This window comes from Hippocampus bargibanti, linkage group LG03 (assembly GCF_051943395.1).
Source record: "Hippocampus bargibanti isolate YZ-2025 linkage group LG03, ASM5194339v1, whole genome shotgun sequence".
In the NCBI taxonomy this organism is placed as follows: domain Eukaryota; kingdom Metazoa; phylum Chordata; class Actinopteri; order Syngnathiformes; family Syngnathidae; genus Hippocampus; species Hippocampus bargibanti.
In genome coordinates, this window is record NC_142736.1 from 5,762,435 (window position 1) to 5,789,456 (window position 27,022).

The 27,022-nt window shown below is 40.1% G+C and overlaps 1 protein-coding gene across 3 annotated transcripts in view; it reads right to left on the reverse strand.

Moving 5' to 3' along the window:
- Positions 1-27,022, reverse strand: part of znf536 (zinc finger protein 536) — a 267,191-nt gene that overhangs the window by 200,444 nt on the left and 39,725 nt on the right. For 2 of the 3 annotated variants that reach the window (XM_088991742.1, XM_088991741.1), the window contains exon 3: positions 11,826-11,876. The exons of the other annotated variant lie outside the window; for it this stretch is intronic. The gene's annotated coding sequence lies outside the window, so the exon portion shown is untranslated. The remainder of the gene's footprint in view (positions 1-11,825; positions 11,877-27,022) is intronic. 3 annotated transcript variants of the gene reach the window in all.

Genomic DNA, 27,022 nt, shown 5'->3' on the forward strand with positions numbered 1-27,022 from the left:
CACAAAAATTGACAAAATGCGATTTCAAAAGACAGTTGGGACGGCGGAAAAAAATAATTGGCACCGCCCTAACCACTCTGGACACTTGCACACTGCAATAATCCAAACAAGGGAGAGGAAAATCTTACTGAACCCTCCGCACCCTGCCCACCACCTTTACCAGCTACTCCCTTCAGGCAAGGGCTACCGATCCAAACAACTCTCTAAACAGTAACCCAAATAGAACTGTATAGTGCCTCCATTTTTCTTATGATGATACTAGTGCAGTGTGTTCTACCGGAGACAAATTCCTAGTATATAAGGATGATTCTGATTCAATTCAACGTAAGAAACCTCATCAGAAAAAAAAGAATTGATTCCTAAGTTATATGAATCTGGAGTTATATGAGTTTGAAATGGGGGCGGCTGTCCAAAATTCATTATAATATATACATATTGATTTATAAAGCGATTTATAGCTGTCGCTGTAACAAAGCGCTAACATGGACAAAAGGGAAATGTGGAAGGGAAAAACATTGTCAGATGACTTATACAGTGATACCTAGCGTACGAACGCTTTCGCTCAATAACGTTTCGCTTCATGAACATTACGAACTGACAAACTACTTTTCGGCGGAAAAACACCAAACCACAAGGTCGAACAGTGCCACGGTGGCTGGCAGATTATTTTTTTCCACCTCCTTTCTTTGAGTGTGAACATAGTTTGTTATCAAGTGGAGTACTTTTGCGATTATGGGACCGAAACAGACTCCACCACAGGCTAGCGTTAAGCCGAAGAGGACACAAAAGAAAATTATGGTCGAGCAGAAGAAGGAGATCATCAAGAAACACCAACGAGGTGTGCGTCTGTGTGACTTAACGTCCCAGTACCAGTATGCTAAGTCGACCATTGCTACGTGTGGCTAAGGGTGATTCTGTGTTGTCTAAGCAACGGTCTCAGGCAATAGAAGAGGTTGAAAAACTTCTGTTGATTTGGATGAACAAAAAGCAGCTAGCAGGGGACTGTGTGAGTGAGGGTATTATCGCCGAGAAAGCACTGCAACTTCACTCGGATATCATCAGGAGGCAATTACATCAATGACCATCACAAAGGTCAATAAAACGATTTTATTATATAGTACCACATTTATTATACATAAAATAAGGTATATTTTGTGTACTTTTAAGGCTTATTTCGTAGAAAATTATGTTTTATTGGGACCTGGGAACGGATTATTTTCATTTTAATGGTTTCTTATGGGAAATAAATGTTTGGAAGACAAACCGTTTGCCTTACACACACTTTCTGGGAACCAATTTAGTTCGTAAGCTGAGGTGTCACTGTACATCGGAAAATACGGCAATATCGAGCCACAGGCTCAGATCACCCTCCCCCATGAATAACCCCCACGAGGTCTCGCCAAGCGTGCCAGGAGGGCGCACCTGCTTGGATGGCGAGGGTGGCCAAGAGCTGCCAGCTTTAAAAATAGGAAAAAGATGAGCTGGGGGGTGAGGGGAAGAGGCGAGAGATGCACGTGCGCGTACGTACTGAAGCGTTCGCACACCCTCACCCATCCCCTTCATCCAGCCCTCACCCCCAAGTAGCAAATGAGCCCAGATGGTGATTGATTTTTCAAGTGTTGACATCCCTGCTTGAGAACCCCCCCTCTAGCCCCCATAGCTCCCAAACCCCCCCACATGCGCACGCACGCTAGCGCGCACACGCTTCTTTGTGTCGAACAAGTGAGGCACGCAAAAATCGGGGCTTCATCGTCACCATCATCACCATCATCATCATTCATGCGACTGCCAACAGCCGCCATTGATTGACGAAACCGTCACACAAACGCGCATGCACGCACATTTCCTAATTTCAAGGAAATCACTCGTTTTATCATAATAATTTATTATAATAATAAATGAATTAAAAAAATAAAAATAAAAATAAATTTATTATAATAATAAATTTCCCCATTGCGGGACGAATAAAGGTATTCTGATTCTGATTCTGAATAAAAATAATACGTTTCATTTCTAAGCGCCTTTCAAAACTCTCGAGGTCACTTTACAGTCACAGGATATTTTTTTCCGTGGGTGAGCAGCGGCAGCCACACCCGCCAGTGTTCACTCAACCCGGAAGTAACTCAAATCTTTCTTTCTTTCATTTTCTTTCAACAGTAGCCAAAATGGAACTGTATAGTGCCACTTAGCAGTTTTTTTTTTTGACAACGATACTAGTGCAGCGTGTTCTACCGGAAACAAATTCCTTGTGTGTTCTACATACTTGGCAATAAAGATGATTCTGATTCTGATTCTGATAACTTTGCTGCTGTGAAATGTAAATTTCTCCACTGCGAGACTAATAAAGGCAAATCCAATCCAATCCAAAATACATAGAAAGCTAGCGAGATACCTAGCTAATAGATATTAATAGATAGCCAGTCGGACAGCTAGCTAGATAGCTATATAGCTAATAGATAGCCAGCTAGATAGCTAAATAACCAGCCAAATAGATAATCAATAGCAAATAGATAGCAAATAGATAGCCAGCAAGGTATCTAGCTAGATAGCATTTTTAATTAGCAATTTTCGCTCAAATAACAAGTTTACAAATTTTGCCATGTCTGTTCAAAAAACAGTAAAGTATGTAAAAAGCCAACCAAGAAGTAAAACTAACACAATTCATCCTACCCTGATCTCATCAATTTTAAGAAACCACAATGCCCAAGGAAAAACTACCAATCACATAACCAGGTTTCAATCTAGCATATTTGCTCGCAGAAGCTTGACTGAAACAAGTGCGGAATACCCTGTTCCGCTCCAAAAATAAATAAATAAATAAATACGCGTTGATCCTCTCCCTTTCATCTAGAACTGCTTCATGTCACAAAGAGGGTACAGCAGGTGCTGAATAATATGTCTTTGTGTTGTCATGTTATTTAGGTTTTTTTACTTCAAGATGGCGCCGCGGGAGTGGCTGCCTTTCGAGAAGCTCCTATATTTTGTTTTTCTACTTCATTCTTTCCTTTCCTCTTCCTTTCATCACTTTGCTGCTTTGAAATGTCAATTTCTCCACTGCGAGACGAATAAAGGTACATCCAATCCAAATAAATGTGTGTACCTCTTTTTGCTCTTCACTGGCCTTAAAATTTGAAAATTGCAATTTTCCAATGTGAAACTGTCCACAGCGAAGGTAAAAATGGCGTGAAAACTACTACTACTACTACTACTACTAATAATAATAATACATTGATTAACTCATTGACTGCCAGACGATGTGCAAATAGGTGTCCAGTCCAGTGCCAGGGTTTTTGTCATGGTCGCTCGAATTCCAGGACCCACAAAATATTGAGTTTTAGGACGACATAAACATTCAATGCAGCGTAAGAAATTTAAACTCACTTCTTTAATCAGGAAAAAAAGAGTTAGTTCCTAAGTGATATGAGTCTGGAGTTATATGAGGTTGAAATGAGGGCTGTTGTACAAAATACAATACTAATTGATTTACAGTAAGTCTCGATATCGGTTATTTCCAGTCTTTTTATGTATAATTAGTTCAGTTTAGTACGATTCCTGGTTATTACGATAATCTGGTTACTACGGTGCCCTTTTTTTACTTCCACCGGCCATTTTGCTCTGCTTATATCGATACAAACGCAGCTTAAGCTGAATCGATATTTGCTTATGGATTTGTATACAGTACCACCATTAGCGATATATGTATCGGTCACACCGTTGGTCACGTGACCCGCATTCGCGTCTTCCACTGTCATCCTCGAGCACTATAAAAACGGTGTAGCAGGGTTCACATCTTTCATTACTGCAGTAATAGCATCTGGAACATACTGTAGTCTTCTTATATACAGTACAGTTGTTCAACACCAATTTCAACCATGGGGAAACACAAAAATTGTGATATCGGAACGAAGTACAAGTACAAGGCAATAGTGGCTGTGGAGGGCAATGCAACAAGAAGCAAATCCTCCATCGCGAAATAGTTCAACGTGCCGCAGAATAATTTATCGACGTAAGAAATGTAAACGTTGCAGTTTTTGTTTTCCATACATTTATTTAATTGTGTTGTATTCAGATATCTTTATCGCTTGCAATAATCACTGTTTTTCATACAGCATGTACATGCTGGCGTTCGTGGTTTCTGTCGTGTGTATAGTACAATGTCGAGTACTCAGAGTCACTATTTCAAGAGTGCGTTATGAAAATAATAAATGACGTTTTTTATTTAATCCATAAATTTATTTTCCACTTCACCTCAGTGCAAAGGCATGCTAGATACGCAATCCATGAACTCAAGGAGAAAATTACATGCCATATCAAAGATCCCCCATTTATTGCCGACTTTTAATGAAGTTCGGCGCGGGATCGGATATATCGATAGTACGGTTATATCGATATTTTTTCCGAATCCCGAGAATATCGATATAACGAGACTCTACTGTATATAGTGCTTTAATAACAGCTGACGCTGGAACAAAGCGCTAACGTGGAAAAACGGAAAATGCTAACTCCTTGTGGAAAATTAAAACAAAAAAAACACTGGCAGAGGCCACCCAACCATGGCACCCAAGCATGGAAAAAAAACTCGAACACATTCGAAAATGGCACTCTGTTCATCTGTTCATTTGTTCATCCATCCATTCATCCATCCGTCCATCCGTCCATTTATTCATTCATTCATTCATGCATCCATTCATCCATTCATCCATTCATCCATGCATCCATACATTTATTTATTCATACGTTCATTTGTACATTCATTTGTTTGTTCATTCATTCATTCATCCAGTCACCCATTCATTTATTCATTCGTTCAGTCGTCCATTTGTTCATTTATTAATTCATTTATTCTTCCGTTCATGTGTTCATCCATTCATCCATCCATCTATACATTCATTCGTTCATTCATTCATCCATTCATCCATGTCGGTACAGCTTATTCCCCATTAGGGTCTCGGAAGATGCATCCTTTCATCCATTCATCTATCCATCTATCTGTCTATCTGCCCATCCGTCCACCCGTCCATTCATTCATTCATTCATTCATTCATTCATTCATTCATTCATTCATTCATTCTTCCGTTCATTTGTTCATCCATCCGTCCGTTCATCCATCCATCCATCCATCCATCCATCCATCCGTTCATTCGTTCATTCATTCATCCATTCATCCATCTCGGTACAGCTTATTCCCCATTAGGGTCTCGGGAGATGCTTGAGCCTTTCCCAGCCAAGTATTACAAAAACAAAACCCAAACAAATTCGGGAACGGCACTCTACGTCATATTTTAAATTGCCGAACAAATTCGGGAATGGCAGTGAATGAGTTAAAATGGACGCTAACCACATGATGTTAAGTAAGCGCATGAGATTGTGATAATGGTTACACTACAATGTGAAATTTAGCATGCGCATATGATCATGATCATGTTAAAACAGTAAAATGATAATGGGGAGCGGGGGCATAGTGTCCACCTGGCAGGAGGGCTCACAGTGTCCATCACGCATTTTATGGGGAGGAAAAAAAAAGTAAATGGTGTCCTTGCGGCGCCAAAACAGTCGGTCCAGTTGAGTAAAGCTCAATGAGGCGCCGGCCAATGAAGGGCTGACAAAGGAGGACAAAAGACGATTCCGTCTTCGTCCTCATCCTCCTCCTTTCCTGGAGGGCATGTTTAAGCGTGAAGGCATTCGGCCATGACGTGCCATTAACCTCATTACAAAACACAGCACAGCAAATTGATTTACAGCTGCCATTTTGTCGCGCCGCTCTCGATCGATGCTTCCATTCTCCCGTAAACGGATGACGGCCATGTTTAGATATATTTTTGGGGGATCTTCTCTCCATCTCTCGCTCGTCTTTAACGGCTTTTAATTCCCCCGTCGCTGTACAAAAACGTCCGAGGGCCAAATCTAGCCAAACCTAGCACAATCTAGCCTGCTGCATCATTTTATTCGGCCCGCGAAAGCAAATCAAACTTGTGATATTCCATGCTCATTCATCAAGCTACCTAGCGATCGAGATAGCTAACAAGAGAGCTAGCCAGCTATCTTTCTATTCAGCTATCTGGCTAATCACTGACATCACAAGTATCCAAGTCAAGGCCCAGGGCCTAATCTGGGCCGATTAATCATTTTATTCGGCCCGCAAAAACAACTCAAACTTGTGAAATTCCATGCACATCTATAAAGCTAGCGATCGAGCTATCTAACAGGTGAGCTTTATAGCTCTCTTTCTATTCAGCTCCCAGGCTAATCCTTTACATCCCAAGTGTCAAAGTCAAGTCCCGGGGGCCAAATCTGGCCCGATTAATCATTTTATTCGGCCCACAAAAGCAAATGAAATTTGTGAAATTCCATGCTCATCTATCAAGCTAGCTAGCGATCGAGCTAGCGATCGAGCTAGCTCACAAGCAAGGTTGTGAGCTATTTTGCTAATCCCTTACATCACTAGTGTCCCAGTCAAGGCCTAATCTGGCCCGCTGCATAATTTTATTCGCGAAAGTAAATCAAATTTTCTGTAATTCTATGCTAGCTAAAGTCTGAAGCAAAATTTCAAATGGTCCCATGTAAACCATAATAACAGTCATTTTTCTTGACTTAAAACCCTACTTTGCGACCATAATCTTGACTTGAATTCTTATCCCTGACTTGAAACTCAACTATATAATCCCAACCCTGAATTGAAACCTTGACTTAAAACCCCAACCTCAGTTTGTGACACATTAATTGTTTCAGGGGTCGAGTCTATTTTTCAAACAGAAGTTAGGGTTTCAAAAGAAATTAGGGTTTCAAATTAGGGCCTCAAAAGGCTGTGCCAGTCTGGGTTAGTGATTCATGACAGGGTAGGGTTTCAAGTCAGAGTATCGTTTTCGAATTTGAGTTCCGCGCAATTGGAGTTTCAGATTTCCTTCAAGTCGGGTTACCAGTCAGGGTTGATGTTTCAAGGAAGAACCTGAAGTGAGTGTTAAGGTTTCAAATAAAGGCTTTGAAATTAGGACTTCCAAGTAGGTCTGTTACACCCAGTTTTGGGATTCTCCTAAATCAAGCCAGAGTAGCGCTTTAAGGGAGCCTGAGCAGGCAGGCTTCAAAATAAAGATTAGAGTTTCAGAATGCAGTTACCGCTTATAGTATCAGATTTAAGATTGTCCTTCAGAGTAGGGTCTCAAGTCATGTTGAGAAAACATTGAACCGTCAACATCTGCCGTTCACAAAGACCTCAACAAAACGTCTCCTTTCTCGGACAAATCGATCCGAAGGCCTCCTTCCCCCGAGGGAAGGTAGTAGTGACATCGTCAGCCAGGGATCAAGTGACACGCCGCCCCGCCCCATCGCATCGCCCTACCAGTCTTCCAGCGCACTTTTCACATGTAAATAATAGATGAAGACTTTGTGATTAATGTCGTCCGAGGAGACCTCGCACCAACGCGTCCAGACGGTCCAGTGCGCACATCAGCACCAATACACAAAAAAATTGAGGTCAAGTCAGGTTTCAAGTCACGGTTAGTGTTGAGACCATCACACCAAGACTGCGTCTGACTTTCCAACCAGGGTTGGGCTTCAAATTAGGGTTAAGGTGTTAATGTAGCTTTTAGGGTTGGAGTTAAACTTGACGCAGATGTCAAACTTGGCTATGGGCTACAAAGTGGGGTTTCAAGCCAAGGGTATTTGTTCCAAAATGGGCCTAAGGTTTTGAAAACTGCATCATGTTGTTAAACTGAAGGCTAAGGATCAGGGTTCAAGGCAGAGGTAGGGCTTTTAATGAGTCAAGGTAAGTGCTTCAACACTGGTTTTAGTTAAGTGGGGGTGTTGGCTTTGGCTTCAAGTTGGCGTTTGGGAGAATACCAAGACCAAGTGTCCGTATTGGGCTGATACCAGTTTTATTTGAAGGTATCAGATCCTCTCAGAGGCAGATAATACCAGCCAAAAATACTGCAGACAAAATTTTAAAAATGGTGGGAGGGTTCTTGTGTGGAGTAAATTCTCCTCGGCGGTAGTGATACCTCAGTTTACGAACGTAATTTTTTGGTTGACCAGAAAGTGTGTGAGGCAAAATGTTCGCCTACCAAACATTTATTTCCCATAAGAAACCATTAAAAATGAGAATAATCCATTCCCAGGTCCCCGTAAAACATAATTTTCGACTAAATAAGCCCTAAGACTACACAAGATGTACCTTATTTTATGTAGAATAAATGTGTTATTGTATTGTCATTAAAGAAATAAACTGCACTGTATAATAAAGTCGTTTTAATGACCTTTGTGGAGGTCGTTGATGTAGTTGCCTCTTGATGATATCCGAGTGTAGTTGCCGTACTTTCTCGGCGACAATACGCTCACTCAGACGGTCCCCTCCCAGCTGCTTTTCGTTAATCCACATCAACAGAAGTTTGTCAACCTCTTCTATTGCCTGAGACCGTTGCTTAAACAACACAGAACTACCCATAGCCACACATAGCAAGTTAGCGTACTGGTACTGGGACGCTAAGTCACACAAACGCACACCTCGTTCGTGTTTCTCGATGATCTCCTTCTTCTGCTCTACTGTAATTTTCTTTTGTGTCCTCTTCGGTTTCACACTACCCTGCGGTGGGGTCTTTTTTGGTCCAATAGCAAAAGCACTTGACTCGATAACAAACCACATCCGCACTCAAAGGAAGGGAGTTAAAAAAAATAGTCCACCAGCCACCGTGGCGCTGTTCGACCGTGTGGTTTGGTGTTCATCCGCCGAAAACTAGTCTGCCAGCAATAGTTAGTATGCCAAGATTATATTCTCACAAATTTAATGTTCGAAGGCAAAAAAGTTTGTGAGCTAAAGCGTTCGTAAGCCGAGGTATCACTGTTGTTTGGGACTTTACACATCAGTCAATAATTTCAATGTCCGAAAAAAAGATCTTTGTGCACCATTTTTGGTATTGAGTTCAATGAAATCAAAGTCGTACAGGTATCGATCAACGCTATCGGTAGTTATTAAAATACTCATCACGTGTACTAGTATGAGCGTGGGAAAAATAGGGGTATTGAAGAACCTGGATTTGAGGAATACCATCAGTTTTTAATGGAAGATTTGGCTTGGCTTGGCAAGGCTTTTTCATATTAGCTTGCCGAGTCCTTGTTTGGCTTTGCAAAGGGGAGCTTAGGGGGTCAAGGGAGGATTTCGTGTCCTGCTTGGGCCTTCAAACATACTTGGTGGCTACATAAAGAAACAGAGTGTAAGTGTGTGTAAGTGTGTGTGTGTGTGTGTGTGTGTGTGTGTGTGTGTGTGTGTGTGTGTGTGTGTGTGTGTGTGTGTGTGTGTGTGTGTGTGTGTGTTTTTTAATTTTGATGACACACACACTCAAGCGCGCCGACAATAATTTGTGCATAAATATTGTAGCGGAGGTGGCGGCATTCGGCACATGAGTGCGAGCTGCTCATCCGCAACTCGGTGAGAATTTTCCAGAATGACCGCACACACACACACACACACACACACACACACACACACACACACACACACACACACACACACACACACACACACACACACACACACACACACACACACACTCAAACATACAGACACATAGACACACACACAAATACTGGTATTACATAAGCGTCTGGACGTCCTACAGGAGGGCCGACAGACAGACAGACGGCCCTTTGCAGCAGCGCTAGCTAACGAGCTAATGAGCTAACAAGCTTAGACAGGAAGGAGCTTGCGAATGAGCGCGTTGAATGTTCAAAGGCGAAGTGGACGTGATGACAATAACTATGACAATAATAAAAAAGTAATATAAGTAAGTATAAAAAAGCATAATAATAAACATTAATAATAATGATAATACTAAATAAATAAATAGATAATTTCAGTAATAATAATAATAAATAAAAATGGGTAATAATCATCATCATCATCACGATCATCATACTACGACTAATCATAATAAATATCGGTGATATAATAAAACAATAAATAAACATGAATAATAATGATAACAATAAATGAATACATATCAGTTATAAAAAATAAATACATCAAGATTAGTAATAATAATACTTTTACCCATTGTGGGATGATTAGAGGCCTTCTGATTATGATTAGGAATAATAATAATAATAATAATAATAGTAATCATCATCATCATCATCATCTTCATCATACTACTACAACTACTACGAATAATAATAAATATCAGTAATATAATAAATAAATAAATATGAATAATAATGATAACAATAAATAAATAGATATTTTTTGATAGAAATACATAAATAAAAATAACAATAATAAAAATATGTTTCCCCATTGTGGGACTATTAAAGACTAGTTTCTTTATTATTATTATTCAGAATCAGAATTCTGATTCGGAATAATAATAATAATAATCATCATCATCATACTACTACTACTACTACTACTACTTCTACTATTACTACTACTACTACTACTACTACTAATAATAATAATAATAATAAAAAATAATAAATAAATAAATAAATAAATAAATAAATAAACATTAATATTACTGATAATATGAAATAAATAAACAGATAATATCAGTTATCAAAAATAAATAATTACTAATTAGCAATAATAATTATCATCATCCTCATAACCACCATAATAATACTACTGCTGCTACTAATATTCATAATAATTATTTGTATTATTTTTCAAATCAAACATTTGTTTTATTCAATAATGCAAAAGTCACAAACAAAACGCTACGAGCTACGTGGACTTGAGAGTTTTGAAAGCCGCCAAGAAAGTGGAGTCCACGTAGCTTTGAACAGACAACACAACGCAAACGTTGCATTGTGCACCATGACGACACACGACAACTGGAGCAAACCAGGGATATTTACTATAAATTAAGCATGGGAGCATTTGTGGTCGGTACTTCCTGAATTAAAAAAAACATCCTTTATACTTCGCAACAATTTTTTTTTTTTGATTAGTCGTCCTATTGTGTTTCATGTTGTGAAAAATGGGGCAGGCAACTTTATGGTGGGGGCAACTTTATGGCAGGGGCCGGCAACTTTTCAGAGTTGTCTGCCCGGGTGTCCACAAACTTTTTGTCATGAGTTTCAGACACTTATGATAAAATATGATGTTATGTCTTCAACAGTAGCCAAAATGGAACTGTATAGTGCCACTTAGCAGTTTTTTTGACAACGATACTAGTGCAGCGTGTTCTACCGGAAACAAATTCCTTGTGTGTCCTACACACTTGGCAATAAAGATGATTCTGATTCTGATTCTGATGATAAATAAATAAACATGAATAATAATGCTAACAATAAATACATAGATATTGGTTATTATAAAAATACATGAATACAAAATAATAATAATAATAATAATAATAAGAATAATTGTCCCCATTGTGGGAAAATTAAAGCTTTCTGATTCTGAATAATAATAATAATCATCATCATACTACTACTACTACTATTAACAATATTAAATATCAGTAATATAATTAAAAAATAATAACATAAATAAATAATTAAATAAATAAATAAATAAATAAATAAATAAATAAATAAATAAATAAATATGAGAACAATATGATAACAATAAATAGATAAAATCAGTTATGATACAAATACATGAATAAAATATAATAATAACAAAAATAACCATATTGTTTCTCCTCCTCCTCATCATCATGATCAATTCACACACACCACAAAGCGGCTAATTGATTTTCCTCACCCGGCTTGACCTTCCTCACATCCGAGAAGCTCTTGAGTAAAAAGAAGGTGGGCGGGGGCCGCGACAGGGTGTGGGGGGGGGGGGGGTTTGATAAAGCGAGAAACACTCCTGGTCACATGACCCGACTCACCCTGCTTCAGACGCTCTCGACGGCAGCTCCTCTTGCGCTTGCTGCTGAATCCTGCCACGGAGAAACAACCACAGAACATGAGAAACTTTCACCGTGCACGACAGTCAAACCACCACCGCCCGTCGAGTCACCCTACCCCCCCCCCCCCTCCACTCACGAAAGCAACCACTCTTCCTCCTAAAATATTTGCAGCAAATGTGTTAGACGACCAAAGAAGAGCAATCCCACTCTGGGGGAGGGGCTACATGAAAATGTATCTCAATCAAATGCATGGCAAAGCGTCAGAGCAAAAAACAATCTTAACACGCGAATGAAAAACTTCTGTGATTGGCCGGCAAGTGGTTCAGGGTATCCCCCGGTTACTGCCGGAAAACGGCTGGGATAAGTTCGCCCTCGCTGTGACCCTTGTGAGGGTAAGCGGATTGGAAAATGGAAGGATGGATATACAGTGATATCTCATCTTACGAACGCTTTAGCTCACAAACATTTCCCCTTACGAACATTAAATGTGCGAGAATATAATCTTGGCATACAAACTACTTTTCGACGGACGAACCAACACTACACAGTGCCACGGTGGCTGGCGGACTGGTTTTCCACATCCCCTTTGAGTGCAGACATGGTTTGTTATCGAGTGGAGTACTTTTTCTAAAGTGTCACGGTTTGCGAGGTGGTGATGGCGGTGGATCCCAAATACGCAGGCAGGAAGGAGCAGCATGTTGTATTTGACAAATTGTATTGAAATAAAGTCAGCAGGAACAAAATCTAAAACATCAAAGTCATCCGAACAGAAAAGTACAAAGTATCAAAGAAACCATGAGTAAAGATGAAACCAAGATGAAACGAACCTGACAGGGTGAAGCAAACATATACAATGACCCGACACGGAATGGTCGTGCCGGGAGTCCTTTTAACTGCCACTGATTGGAAAGACCAACACCTGTGCAGCTGCAGGCGGGGCCAAACAGCGCTGTCCGTTGATCGGCCACCAGACCGTGACAGTCTGCCACTGATCAGAACGACCAACACCTGTGCAGGTGCAAGCGGGGCCGACAGCGCCACCCGTTGGTCGCCAACCAGATTGTGACAAAAAGACGCCACCAAAGGCTAGCCGAAGAGGAAACAAAAGAAAATGACGGTCGAGCGGAAGAAGGAGATCATCGAAAAACACCAACGAGGTGTGCGTTTGTGTGACTTAGCATCCCAGTACCAGTATGCTAAGTCGTCCATTGCTACGTGTGGCTAAGGGTGTTTCTGTGATGTCGAAGCAACGGTCTCAGGCAATATAAGAGGTTGAAAACTGTTTATTTGGATGAACAAAAAGCAGCTAGCAGGGTTCGGTATGAGTGAGGGTATTATCGCCGAGAAAGCACGGCAACTTCACTCGGATATCATCAACAGGCAACTACATCAACGACCATCACAAAGGTCAATAAAACAACTTAATTATACAGTAAAGTTGATTTCTTTCATTACAATCCAATAGCACATTTATTATACATAAAAAAGGTATATTTTGTGTAGTTCTAAGGCTTATTTAGTAGAAGATTATGTTTTATGGGGACCTGGAAACGGATTATTCTCATTTTAATGGTTTCTTATGGGAAATACAGTAAAGTCTCGTTATATCGATATCGGATATATCGATAGTCCCGGTTATATCGATACTATTTCTATGCATGCACGGAGAAAATTACATGCAAACAGGGTCGGATATATCGATAGTCCCGGTTATATCGATATTTTTTCGGACTCCCTTGAATATCGATATAACGAGACTTTACTGTAAATGTTTGGCAGATAAACTTTTCACCTTAAACACACTTTCTGGGAACCAATTAAGTTTGTATGCTGAGGTAACAACACGCATACATCATTTCACGTTCAATTAACGTGAAAAAAAATGAAAAAAGTCATATTACAGACTTTATAATCAATTTTCTTTTTGTGGTATACTATACTTTGATTTTCCTATGGTTGTCTTGATTACATTTTTATTGTTTTGTTTTTTCATAGGTGCTCTGATTAGCCCCTCCCACCCCTGAAGCCTCATTTTCGCCTCAAACACACACACACACACACACACACACACACACACACACACACACACACACACACACACATTTACACGCACGCACGCATACACACACATACACACACATTCACACACACACACTCTCGCTTGGATAAGTCAAAGGGAAATTGATGCGGGTGTTTTGTCGGACCACCTGTTCGCCCTGGATACAAGATTCGCAGCCCACGAGGGGTTAAAACTCTTTGTACGCACGCGTGCCCCAAAAGTGGCAGATTGGCACATGCTGGAGGTGGGGGGGCACCCTTCCGAGGCCACACCCTCGCTTCACCCACGGTCACACACACACACACACACACACACACACACACACACACACACACACACACATACATTTTTGTCTTCCTACATTGACGGGGACCGGTTCACATCTCCAAAGCCAGACGTGGGGACAGCTCAAATTCGCCACCAAAACAAACAGCCCATATGTAAAATAAAACAACCGTCTGGTTAACAAATGCTGTGATTGGCTGGCAAGCGGTTCAGGGTGTCCCTTGCCGACTGCACAAATGCAAGTGAGAGGGCCTCCAGGACATGCCGGGACCCTTCTGAGGATAAAGCCGAACGAAATATGGCTGGATGGATTCAAACAAATGGACTCAGATGCAGCTCTCAAGTCATGTATTTTGTTTTTCTCCTTCTTTCATCCCTTTGCTGCTGTGAAATGTACATTTCTCCACTGCGAGACTAATAAAGGTACATCCAATCCAATGCAAGTAATCTAGCAAGTAATCCAAATAGAAAAAAAATCAACTTTCATGAAACTCACACACCCAAGTATCTTGATAAACTGTATAAATATGATAACTTTTGACATATTTTTGACAAAGTATCCCAAGAACAAAAATAGATGGAAAACTGTGCAGTCTTCCGTCTATTTTTTGCCTACACATTATTTTAATATCCTAATTTCAAAAATTATCAAACGTCACTGAATTTTTGTATTACTTTTCAAAACAACATAATCCCTATATTTGGTGCATTCCTTTTAATGGCAAGTATACAGTCTACTACCACTACTACTACTACTACTACTACAACTACTACTACTACTATGAATAAGAATAAGAATAAGAATAAGAATAAGAATAAGAATAAGAATAAGAATAAGAATAAGAATAATTATGATAATAATAACAATAATTATTATTGTCAATAAATAAGTAAATAAATAAATAAATAACGACACTATAAATACAAAAATAACCAAAAAACAACACTATAAATCAACAAATAATTGCAATAATAATATTAACAACACTGCTGCTGGTACTACCTATTATTATTATTATTATTATTATTATTATTATTATTGCTGTTGTTGTTATGATGATGATGATGATGATGATGATGATGATGATATTATTATTATTATTATTATTATTATTATTATTATTATTATAGTGTCAATATGCTACTTTTGGTGGACTCAAATGATCAGACGTCACTGCAGTATATATATACAGTAAAGTCTCGTTATATCGATATCGGATATATCGATAGTCCCGGTTATATCGATACTGTTTCTATGCACGCACGGAGAAAATTACATGCAAACAGGTTCGGCTATATCGATAGTCCCGATTATATCGATATTTTTTGGACTCCCTTGAATATCGATATCACGAGACTTTACTGTATATATATATATATATATATATATATATATATATATATATATATATATATATATATATACTGTACTCTCGTTCACCCAAAATATTTGCCCATCTATTATGGCGAAAACACACACTTTGTGGGACCAAAACTTCGCGAACGCCGTCCCTCCTTTATCGGCTTGGAAAGCGTCCACGTACTTCACGCTAATTTGCTAATCTGGAGCCATAGGCGGGTGCGTTAGGCAGGGCGCGGCCCCAGCGAGTGGGCTGTTTTGGGCTAGGTGACCTTTGTGTGTCATTGTGCCGCTTCGCACCTCGCCCGGCGCGAACGGGAAGCAGCTTAGAGCCTTACACCTGCCGCCGAGCGGGAAGCTTGGCTTGAGGGGGATCTCCAATCGACTTGAGGCGGATGTAAAGGCGGAAGACAGAATTTGGGATGCTGGCATCGCGAGATGATGTGAGGTAATTCAAACGCACCCGGCCTCTGGCATGCTCGTATGGCTATCTATCTATCTATCTATCTATCTATCTATCTATCTATCTATCTATCTATCTATCTATCTATCTATCTATCTATCTATCTATCTATCTATCTATCTATCTATCTATCTATCTATCTATCTATCTATCTGTCTGTCTGTCTGTCTGTCTGTCTAGCTAGCTACTGAGCTACCTAGCTATTGAGCTATCTAGCTCTCTATTTACCTTTCTATATAGCTATCTGGCTAGCTATTTAGCTATCTAGTTGTCTAGCGAGCTTTCTCGCTAGCTAGCTATTTACTTATATATCTAGGTCTCTGGCTAGCTATCCAGCTATCTAGCTGTCTGGCTAACTTTGTCACTAGCTAGCTATTTGCCTATCTATCTAGCTATCTGGATAGATATCTCGCTGTGTTGCTAGCTTTCTTGCTAGCTAGCTATTTACCTCTCTATCTAGCTATCTGGATAACTATCGAGCTGTCTAGCTAGCTAGCTAGCTTTCTCGCTATCTGATTATTTAGCAATTTTCCAGTCGTCTTGATATCTAGCTAGCTGTTCATATCAATCTATGGCGATATCCATATGATATGACTAGTTTGAGATGCTCTTGATGGAAGTTGAAGCGGATTAAAAAGATGCCCGGTTTTGTCGTTGCAGTCCCGCTAAACGAGCGCAGCTCAATCAAGCGCACCTGGCTGTCTGAGAAGTGTGGGGGGGGGGGGGTGCGGTGCGCCCAATGGAGTGAAGGTGGCAGGAAGCGTCTCACCCAGGGCTACTTGTCAATGAAGGATCTTTTGTCTCGTCTCGTCGCTGCTGCGCTTCAGGCCAAGACGTCGCCGCCATTGTGACTGATGTTCGAGTGTCTCCCGTGCGGCGGGGCGGCGGGGCGACGGGGCGGTCGGCGCACCGGTGACACTCGTCATATTTCAAACAGGAGGTCTCAGCAACAAATGAAGATTGATGCGCAAAAGCCCACGCCCGTCCGATACGTATATTCTCATTTGGGCATCCATATGCATGCGCAGCACGCGCGGGCGGGCGTCGACGGACGTGGTCGCCGCCCAACCCACCCGTCTGCACGCGCGTTATTAGAGCCATGTGATCTAATTGCATTTGATGTGCAAATAAACAGGGAACGAGTCCATCTCCTGGCGCGGCCGACAGACGTGATGGACGAGCACATTAGCGCCGGGGACAACATTAGATTTGCTCAAAATTATTGATCTTTTGTTTGCTAGCCAAGTCGGCCATAAATAACGGGCGCACGGGAGATGTGACTCATTATCGCCGTGCCAAAAGCTTGACGGACCTCCAACGAAACTCCCCCCGACCCCACAGTCCCGTCCGTACATCCGCAAACCTCCCCTCGCCATTTGCTTAGCCTTCTCTCATTGGCGTCGCTACGCTAATTTGAACAAATATGCATGTCCGAATGGCGATCGTGTCATGAACGTGACTGATTCAGAATCTGAATAAGAATCATTTTTATTGGCCAAGTATTTAGAACACACAATTTGTCTCTGGTAGAACACGCTGCACTAGTATCACCATAAGAAAAATTAAGGCACTATACAGTTCTATTTTTGTTAATGTTTAGAGAGTTAATGGCGACGGGGGAAGAAACTGTTAAAATGTCTGCAGGGTGTAGAGCAGGGGTGTCAAAGTCATTTTTTGCCACATTGTAGTTATGGTTTCCTCTCGAGGGCCGTTTTGAATTTGGGGAACCCATTAGAATGTTTAAATCCCTTCAAATATTACATATAGAGCACACAGCAAATTAATGAATGAAATCTGAAGTCAAGAATAATGACTTTTATTGTGGTTGACATCCAAAAATATGAAATTTTGGCTCAGATTTTAGCAATCAATTGGAATTTAACACGTTTGATTTGCTTTCGCGGGCCGAAAAAAATGATGTGGCGGGCCGGATTTGGCCCGCAGGCCTTGACTTTGACACCTGTGGTGTAGAGGGTCCAGTCGGATTTTCCGCGCTCTTGCCTTGATGTTTAGTGCAAGTCCTGGAGAATGGCTAGGGCGGTGCCAATGATTTTTTTCCGCCGTCCTAACTGTCCGATGAATCAGAATCAGAATCATCTTGATTGCCAAATGTGTAGAACACACAAGGAATTTGTCTCCGGTAGAACATGCTGCACCAGTATCGTCGTAAGAAAAATTGATGCACTATACTACACTATACACCCATCCTTTCATCAGCATCACTGCAAACCAATGTCATCTTTTTTTATTAATATTTTTAATGCTTCCCTCTTCTCCACGCCGTCACTATCTGATTCCTTTCAAATTTCAATCCTGCACCGGTAACCTTCTTTTATAACACACACGGGCACCAATACAAACATGTCCGGCTTACGTTTAGTGTTTTTATTCTTCTTTACCATCTTAGCATGGTTGTGTGTGTGTGTGTGTGTGTGTGTGTGTGTGTGTGGAGGGGTGGGGGGTTAGGGGGGGGGGATCCTTTTATCACACAATGGGTAATTTATATCCATTACTAGCGTTTTCAATCCTTTTCAGCGCGCCTGTCACTGCCTTTGGCACGCGCGTGATTAATGTGATCTAATAATAGTACACCATTATATTTCCTTTAGTAAAACATGTGGCAACATCCTATTCGCCCCAGTCAAATTCATTGGCCTCTTAAAATACTTCATATGCCTTTCAGACGCAAGATGGCTGTTGAGGGTGCCATTTCGACAAAACGGTCGTAAGTCAAACTGTTGTAAGTCGAAATCCATTCAAAATGGCCCAAGTGACGTTTACACGACAGGATAGTATACGATGTCAATGTGTTGTTTTTAAGCAACATTTTCCATTGACGACTATTATATAGCAAACTGTTTACAGTTCATTTATAAATTTGATAATTTTTAGTGTCATTTTTATTATTTTATGTTTCGTATTATCGATTTTTATGACTGTATAACTGTACCTGTAATGTATACAAAACTGTTTACTGTACAGTTCATTTATAAATGTTATGCTTACCTTTTAGTGTCATTTTTGGATTTTACAAACTGGACAACTGTACCCGACACACACGTTCGGAGCCAGGCGAACGCCGAAGGAAAAAAGCAGTGTACAGTACTACAGGAGAGGAGTTGCCAGGACTGTATCTGCACCGTATAATTACTGTATTGATAATATGTAATCACTCAGTAGATTGTTGTGTGAATGTGTGACATGCTTGGTGGTCGTGGCCGTGAGTACGGGTTGTCATAACTCACGCCAGTTGTAACTTGGATGTTACTTGTGTATATATATACAGTAAAGTCTCGTTATATCGATATCGGATATATCGATAGTCCCGGTTATATCGATACTATTTCTATGCACGCACGGAGAAAATTACATGCAAACAGGGTCGGATATATCGATAGTCCCGGTTATATCGATATTTTTTCGGACTCCCTTGAATATCGATATAACGAGACTTTACTGTATTGTGTGTATATATATATATATATATATATATATATATCATAATATAACATCAAGGCTAATGTCAATCATGGACAGTCCAAGTGTTGCCTCGCTTGAAGGAATACGCATGAGGTTCTGTTTTGTCTCTTTGAAAAAGCACTCAGCGCTCAGAGCCCCAGAAAAAAAAGCTCCAAAGTGCTCCTCGGCCTTGTCTGGCCTCGCCGGGAAATCCTCCGCCACGTCTAATCTGCTCCCAAGCAGCTGGAACGCGGGGTTTCCATCCACTGGCGCCCGAGGGAGAGAGGGTCTCCCTCGCTCGCTCGCTCGCTGCTCTCTTGTCGGCGTGTCACTTTTTAAACACACATATCAGAGCGGCGGCGGCGGCATGGAAGCGGCGTTCCGTGTCAAAAGGTACAAAACGAAAAGATCACAGTCGCGAGCGTGTGGGAGGAATCCTTAAAGGACAACTGACACCATTTTTTTCCTAAGTAACATCAGAAAAACGTTTTATAGCATCTAAAATACCCAAAACACGCAGGCTGATATTTTTAGTCAAATGCAAAACACCAATAAAAATGACTTAAAGTGTCAAAAAACTATTTCAAAATGACCTCGGAGATGGCGAGTTTCAGAAGGTGCCGCCCCCTTGTTCGTGACGTCACGCCAGGACGTCTTGCCTTGCTCTAGAATCAAAACAATGGCTTCAGATTCGGAGAAGATGCTTTCTTGTTACTCATCTTGAATATGATTCAAATATTTCTGAAGAGGAAAGCATAAATGTTTGCAATCGCTTAAAGAAGTCCTCCCATATCAATTCGAGCCATCAGGACGCCAACGTAGCATCCCAGAAAATGCACAAGATGGCGCCCAAGCTCCATTGGAAATTGGCTGTATCAACTAGTATCAAATAGTAGTCTTGGTGCAACACACAACGATTCACCATCGCGTTATTTATGTTTTTTCCTTCTAATTTTGCCATCAACATGGATCAACACGAAGTTTTCAGACCAAACAAAGTACCCAAGGGGCGGTCCAAACATGACATCACGTCAGGAATCGTCACCAACTCGAAAACAAGACTTCCTGAATATTCAGCGCGAGTCTTAAAACGTAAAATATAGCTGTATGCGGTGGAATCTTTGAAAAATCTGCTCAGTAGAAGTCATTTGAAGTGATTTTACAAATTATGAACACAACTTGTCCGAAGGCGTTGGTTGTCCTTTAAAGGACGTCTCCTACGATGGACTGGCTACATTTTCAAAGCCGCATACCTAATATGGCGGCCTGTCACTTACTCGTCATGAGAAAAAGCAACCCCTCCCCCCCAAAAAAAAAAAAACGAACTATTGAGTGAGTGCAGGATTGAAAAGCGTGAATATGAAGTGTCAAGATAAAGAGCGTGGCAGCTTTTGTAAAGAGCAAGTGATTCATGTGCTTCCCGCACACACTCTGACCTCCACCCGCGCTTTATCGGCAAACACTTTGCCATGATAGCGACGCCGCTCGCCGCTGCCCCCCCTTACCCCCCCCCCCCACCTGCCGCACGGGCAGAATGATTACAGCGGGTCAAAGGTGATAGTGTTATCGCCGGCGGATTGACAGCAAGGATGTGAAATGATGGAAATAAAAGATGTAGTTCATTTTCAAGTGGCTTGGATGGAATTTCAATGATCTTTTTTTGCAAGATGCTCAAATTACAATTTGTCCTGGAAGCCATTTGACATGTTCCCTCTTTTATTTCATTTATTTATTTCGGTTACTTGGACTTCAGTGAAGAATTGATCCGAAATCTGTAATCTGTTGCATCGTTATTATTGAATTTATATATACAGTAAAGTCTCGTTATATCGATATTCAAGGGAGGCCGAAAAAATATCGATATAACCGGGACTATCGATATATCCGACCCTGTTTGCATGTAATTTTCTCAGTGCGTGCATAGAAATATTATCGATATAACCGGGACTATCGATATATCCGATATCGATATAACGAGACTTTACTGTATACTATATATATATATATATATATATATATATATATATATATATATATATATATATATATATATATATATATATATATATATATATATATATATATATATATATATATATATATATATACAAAGGGACATAAGTCTTATTGTGCCGGTCCCAAGCCGGGATAAATACAGAGGGTTGTGTCAGGAAGGGCATCCGACGTAAAAGCTGGGCCAAAACAAACACTGAACACTGAAGATGGAGGTTACTGATCCGCTGTGGCGACCCCGTGAAGGGAAAAGCCGAAAGGAAAAGAATAAGATGAAAAAAAAAAAAAATACATATATACATAATACAAAATACATACAAAAACACAGAGCGCCACAATGATTGATGTGTCATTCGCGAACGAGTCGGTTATCGGAGCTGTATCTCTGCAGTGAACGAAGCTGAAAATGGCCGCTGGCTTTTTTTGTCCTCTACTCCCCGCCCCCAGTTTTCGGTTAAAGCTGCACGTGATTGGTCATGATCCGTGTTAGAGGAGGGAGGGGACACACGCAGCAGCGAGTGGAGGGAGGGGTTACAGAAACAGAAACACACACACATACAAAAGGGAGATGACAGAGCTTGAAACAAATAAACAAAAGTGAAAAAAAAACAAAATGGTGAGAAATAGAAAACACAGTGAAAATTGGACTCGTTTCAACTTTATTGATAGATCAAAGGCAGAGTGTAGACCGCAAGGTTAAAATATCCCATCAATCAGGCTCCACAAATAACTCGCACCAGCCATCTTTACAATTTGAAGAGAACATACAAGTAAGGGAACCAGCTATTAATGAACTTTATAGTGTGTCTGCTTGCATCTGTTGCTGTTGCAATATCACAACTTCTTAGATGTACAACCCAGACCTCCTTGAGACAGTCCATTCCATCAAGCCATCAACGACCATCACAAAGGTAAATAACACGACTATATTATAGTACAGTTCATTTATTTAGTTACAATACCATACCACGTTTATTATACATCAAATAAGGTATATTGTGTGTAGTTTGAAGGCGTATTTAAAAGAAAATTATGTTTTATGGGGACGTGGCAACGGATTATTCTCATTTTAATGGTTTCCTATGGGAAATTAATGTTTGGAATACACACTTTTCGCCTGACACACACTTTCTGGGAACCAATTTAGTTCGTAAGCCAAGGTATGTTAAATCATATTGAGCTACAACTCGCGAATTTAATGTTCGTGAGGCAAAACGTTCGTAAGGTGAGGTATCACTGTAGTTTGAAATAATTTCCCGCTGTTCCTGATAAATGGATGATTTTATCCTTTCACTAATTCAAATTCAAGTCACCTGCCTCTTACAATCTGGGGGTGTGGCAATGTGCTTAATTCACCAGTCACATTCGGGATCATGTGAAATATGAGTCAGCACACATTTTGCTATTTGCTATTGAGCTAGCTCGCTCTCTATTTACTATCTAGTTGGCTGTCTGTCTGTCTTGCTATTAGCTATCGAGCTAGCTATCTAGCTCTCTATTTGCGGTCTAGCTGGCTAGCTGTCTTGCTATTCGCTATTGAACTAGCTAGCTGGCTCTCTATTTGCTATCTGGTTGGCTGGCTATCGAGCTAGCTAGCGGTCTACCCAGCTGGCTATAAGGTTGGCTGGCTATCTGTCTAGATTTTAGCAATCGAGCTCGCTTTCTATTTGCTATCTAGCTGGCTATCTATCTATCTAGCTATTAACTATCTATTAACTTGTGAGCTAGCTTTCTAGGTAGCTCACACTTTTTTTCTTCTAGCTTTGAGTTACTTTCGGTTTGAGTGAAAGCTGGCACGTCTGGCTGCCGCTGCTCACCCACAAAAAACTGATCCTGTGACAGAGTTTTAAAAGTCGCTTAGAAATGAAATGTATTATTATTATTATTATTATTATTATTTATTATTATTTGCCACAAATCCCAAAGCCACAAATTAACCCAAACTAAAGGTCAAAAAACGGCCTCAGCGACTCCCAACGACCATAAAATGATCCAAAAATACAAGCAGAACCTCTGATCCCATTTGAACGCTGTTGCAAACCAAAACAGCAGCACTTTACAAGCCTTTAACATGGATTGACGGAGTTGGCGGAGGTGGACGGGGCGGGGGGGTTGTTCAGGCGGCAGTAGGATGCCATATAAAAGCCACAAATGGAAATTCAACATTTTGCCAGACAGAGTGGTGAGTGTGGGGGTTAGGGGGGGGCAGTCGCCTGTTGGTACAGGATCAGAAAGCTAAATGGGGGGTGTGACTCCTCATGGGGGCTCGACCGGTTCTGACAGGCCCCGACTGGCCTCCGCAATCTGGTCCGTGCCAGGCAAGAGACTCGCTTGGGATGTTGCACATGTCGGATACACACAAGCTCACACACACAAGCACACACACACAAACACACACTCACACGCACCCTAGTGGCAGCTCTCTGGGATTAAGACTTGTTATTTGGACATCTTGTATGTTTTTAACCCTTCCACTACTTTGGGAATGTTCATCCTTTTACACGAGATTTTATTCCGTCTTCCTTGGAGCATACGGGGAGAGTCTCATTTCGTCTGAAATTAGATATCGCATGCTGAAAAAAAAAAAAAAAATAAAAAGATAGACATAAAATAAAAAGAAACTTCCAAACATTTATTTCCCATAAAAAGAAAGTGCAATTTAATTAAAAAACTAAAGGCGGCATGATTATACAGCACAGGAATTGAAGCTATTGCTAACGCGCCAAATGGAGTTCCGGCTGACTGCAGAGGAGGACAACAATTCATAACCGAAACGAATCTCAGATATGAGAAGTCTCCACACCCGTATTCTAGCGAAAAAAATATATATACGATGACATCATTCCATGTGCAGTGATACCTCAGTTTACGAACTTAATTGGATCCCAGAAAGTGTAAAGCGAAAAGTGTGTATTCCAAACATTAATTTCCCATATGAAACCATTAAAATGAGAAAAAATACGTTCCCAGGTCCCCATAAAATACAATTTTCTACTAAATAAGCCTCAAAACTACACAAAATATACCTTATTTTATGTATAATAAATGTGTCAGTGGATTGTAATTAAAGAAATAAACTGTACTGTATAATCAAGTCGTTTTATTGACCTTTGTGATGGTCGTTGATAATACCCTCACTCACCGTCCCATGCTAGCTGCTTTTAATTAATCCAAATCAGCAGAAGTTTTTCAACCTCTTCTATTGCCTGAGACCGTTGCTTAGACAACACAGAAACACCCTTAGCCACATAATTTTCTACTAAATAAGCCTTCAAACTACACACAATATACCTTTTTTGATGTATAATAAATGTGCTATGGTATTGTAATTAAAGAAATAAACTGTACAGTATAATAAAGTCGTTTTATTTACCTTTGCGATGGTAGTTGTTTTGTGTAGTTTTAAGGCTTATTTAGGAGAAAATTATGTTTTATGGTGACCTGGGAACTGATTCTTTTCACTTTTAATGGTTTCTTATGGGAAATAAATGTTTGGCAGATGAACTTTTTGCCTTACACACACTTTCTGGGAACCAATTAAGTTCGTAAGCTGAGGTATCACTGCATCAAGAAAAAAAATGGATAGTTTGGACATCTGAAAGGGAAAGTCCAGAAATGAATTCCAATTTCAATTCCAGAAATGAAGACAACAAACGTTGAGGTGTAGGGGAGCGGGGGAGGGTGGGGGTCCCGATATAAAAATTGTTCATTGCAAAATCCAAGATATGGAATTTAATTCATAGTAATTTTTTCCCAAATCCCCAATAAGATGTTTAATCTTCCAGATATAAAATTCCAAGGACATAATACTACATTACATGATTTTAGAAATATTGTAAAATTCCAAGTCTGAAATTCCTGTCCAAAAGGTTTTTGAGAGGAGGTGAGGAGGGTGAGTAAACAAATAAATGTATATATTTTTTTTAAATAGCATTCCAAAATTGCATTGCGGGAAGGAAACAGTTATTAAAATGGAATAAATCAAATTGAATTTTCATTTGGCTTTTCATTTCCACATACCACATTCTCCGGTGTATAAGGCGCATCGGAGTATAAGGCGCAGCCACAATAAATTGTGTATTTTCAAACATTTTCCATATATATATGGCATACCAGGATATAAGGCGCACAGTCAATGAATGTAATGAGTTTTCCAAATATAATATTTGAATATATAAAACGTTTCCAAATATAAGGCGAGCCGGAGTATAGGGTGCACCCCCAATGAATGGTGTATTTTCAAATATTTTCCATCTATAAGGCGCACCAGGCTATAAGGCGCATCGTAAAATGAATGTAATCAGTTTTGCAAATATAATATTTGAATATATAAAATGTTTCCAAATATAAGGTGCACCGGAGTAGAAGGTGCAACCCCAATGAATGGTGTATTTTCAAATATTTTCCATCTATAAGGCGCACCAGGCCATCAGGCGCATCGTAAAATGAATGTAAACAGTTTTGCAAATATAATATATGAATATATAAAATGTTTCCAAATATAAGGTGCACCAGAGTAGAAGGTGCAACCCCAATGAATGGTGTATTTTCAAACATTTTCCATATATAAGGCGCACCGGACTATAAGGCTAAAAGTCAATGAATGCAAAAAGTTTTCTAAATATAATACGTACATCAATATATAAAAGTTTTCAGAATATAAGACACACCACATTATAAGGCGGGGCAGTAGAGCCTGGGTTACACACGACTTCTTCTATAGATGGAGGGGAAATGTAGTAAATAAAACGACTTTATTATACTGTACAGTTTATTTCTTTCATTCCAATACAATATCACATTTTTCATACATAAGGTAAGGTATATTTTCTATAGTTTGAAGGCTTATTTAGTAGAAAATTATGTTTTATGGGCACCTGGGAATAGATTATTCGCATTTTAATGGTTTCTTATGGGAAATAAATGTTTGGAAGACGAACTTATCGCCTTACACACACTTTCTGGCAACCAATTGAGTTTGTAAGCTGATGTAGCACTGTACATGGAATGATCTCATCGTATATATATATATATATATATATATATATATATATATATATATATTTCTTTTTTTTTTTCGCTAGAACACGGGTGTGTAGACTTCTTATATCTGAGCCCCGGTTCGGTTATGAATTTTTGTCTGCGGCCACCGTCAGCCGGAACTCCATTTAGCGCGTTAGCGATAGCCGGCGAAGCTTCAATTCCTGTCCGAGTCTTTTGTATCCGCTTCTGGTGTCTTATTGCCCTAACGACAATCATCACACCACCACCCCCCCCTCACCCATGCCTCCCCGCATCACTCCCCTCCTCCGCCTGCTTCCTTCCTTCCTTCTCCGTTGAACAAAACACAACACAACACAGTGGAGTCGTTAGGACCCTCTCTTCATTACTTGAAAAAAGCAATCATTAGACACGAGAGTATATACGTAATTAGAAAATCACTTCCTTTGCAATGGCGGCTAAGTAGTTTACATACTGTAATTACAGGGACAAAATCAATTTTTAATCATTTCACTGATTGGGCTCATCAGCTCAGT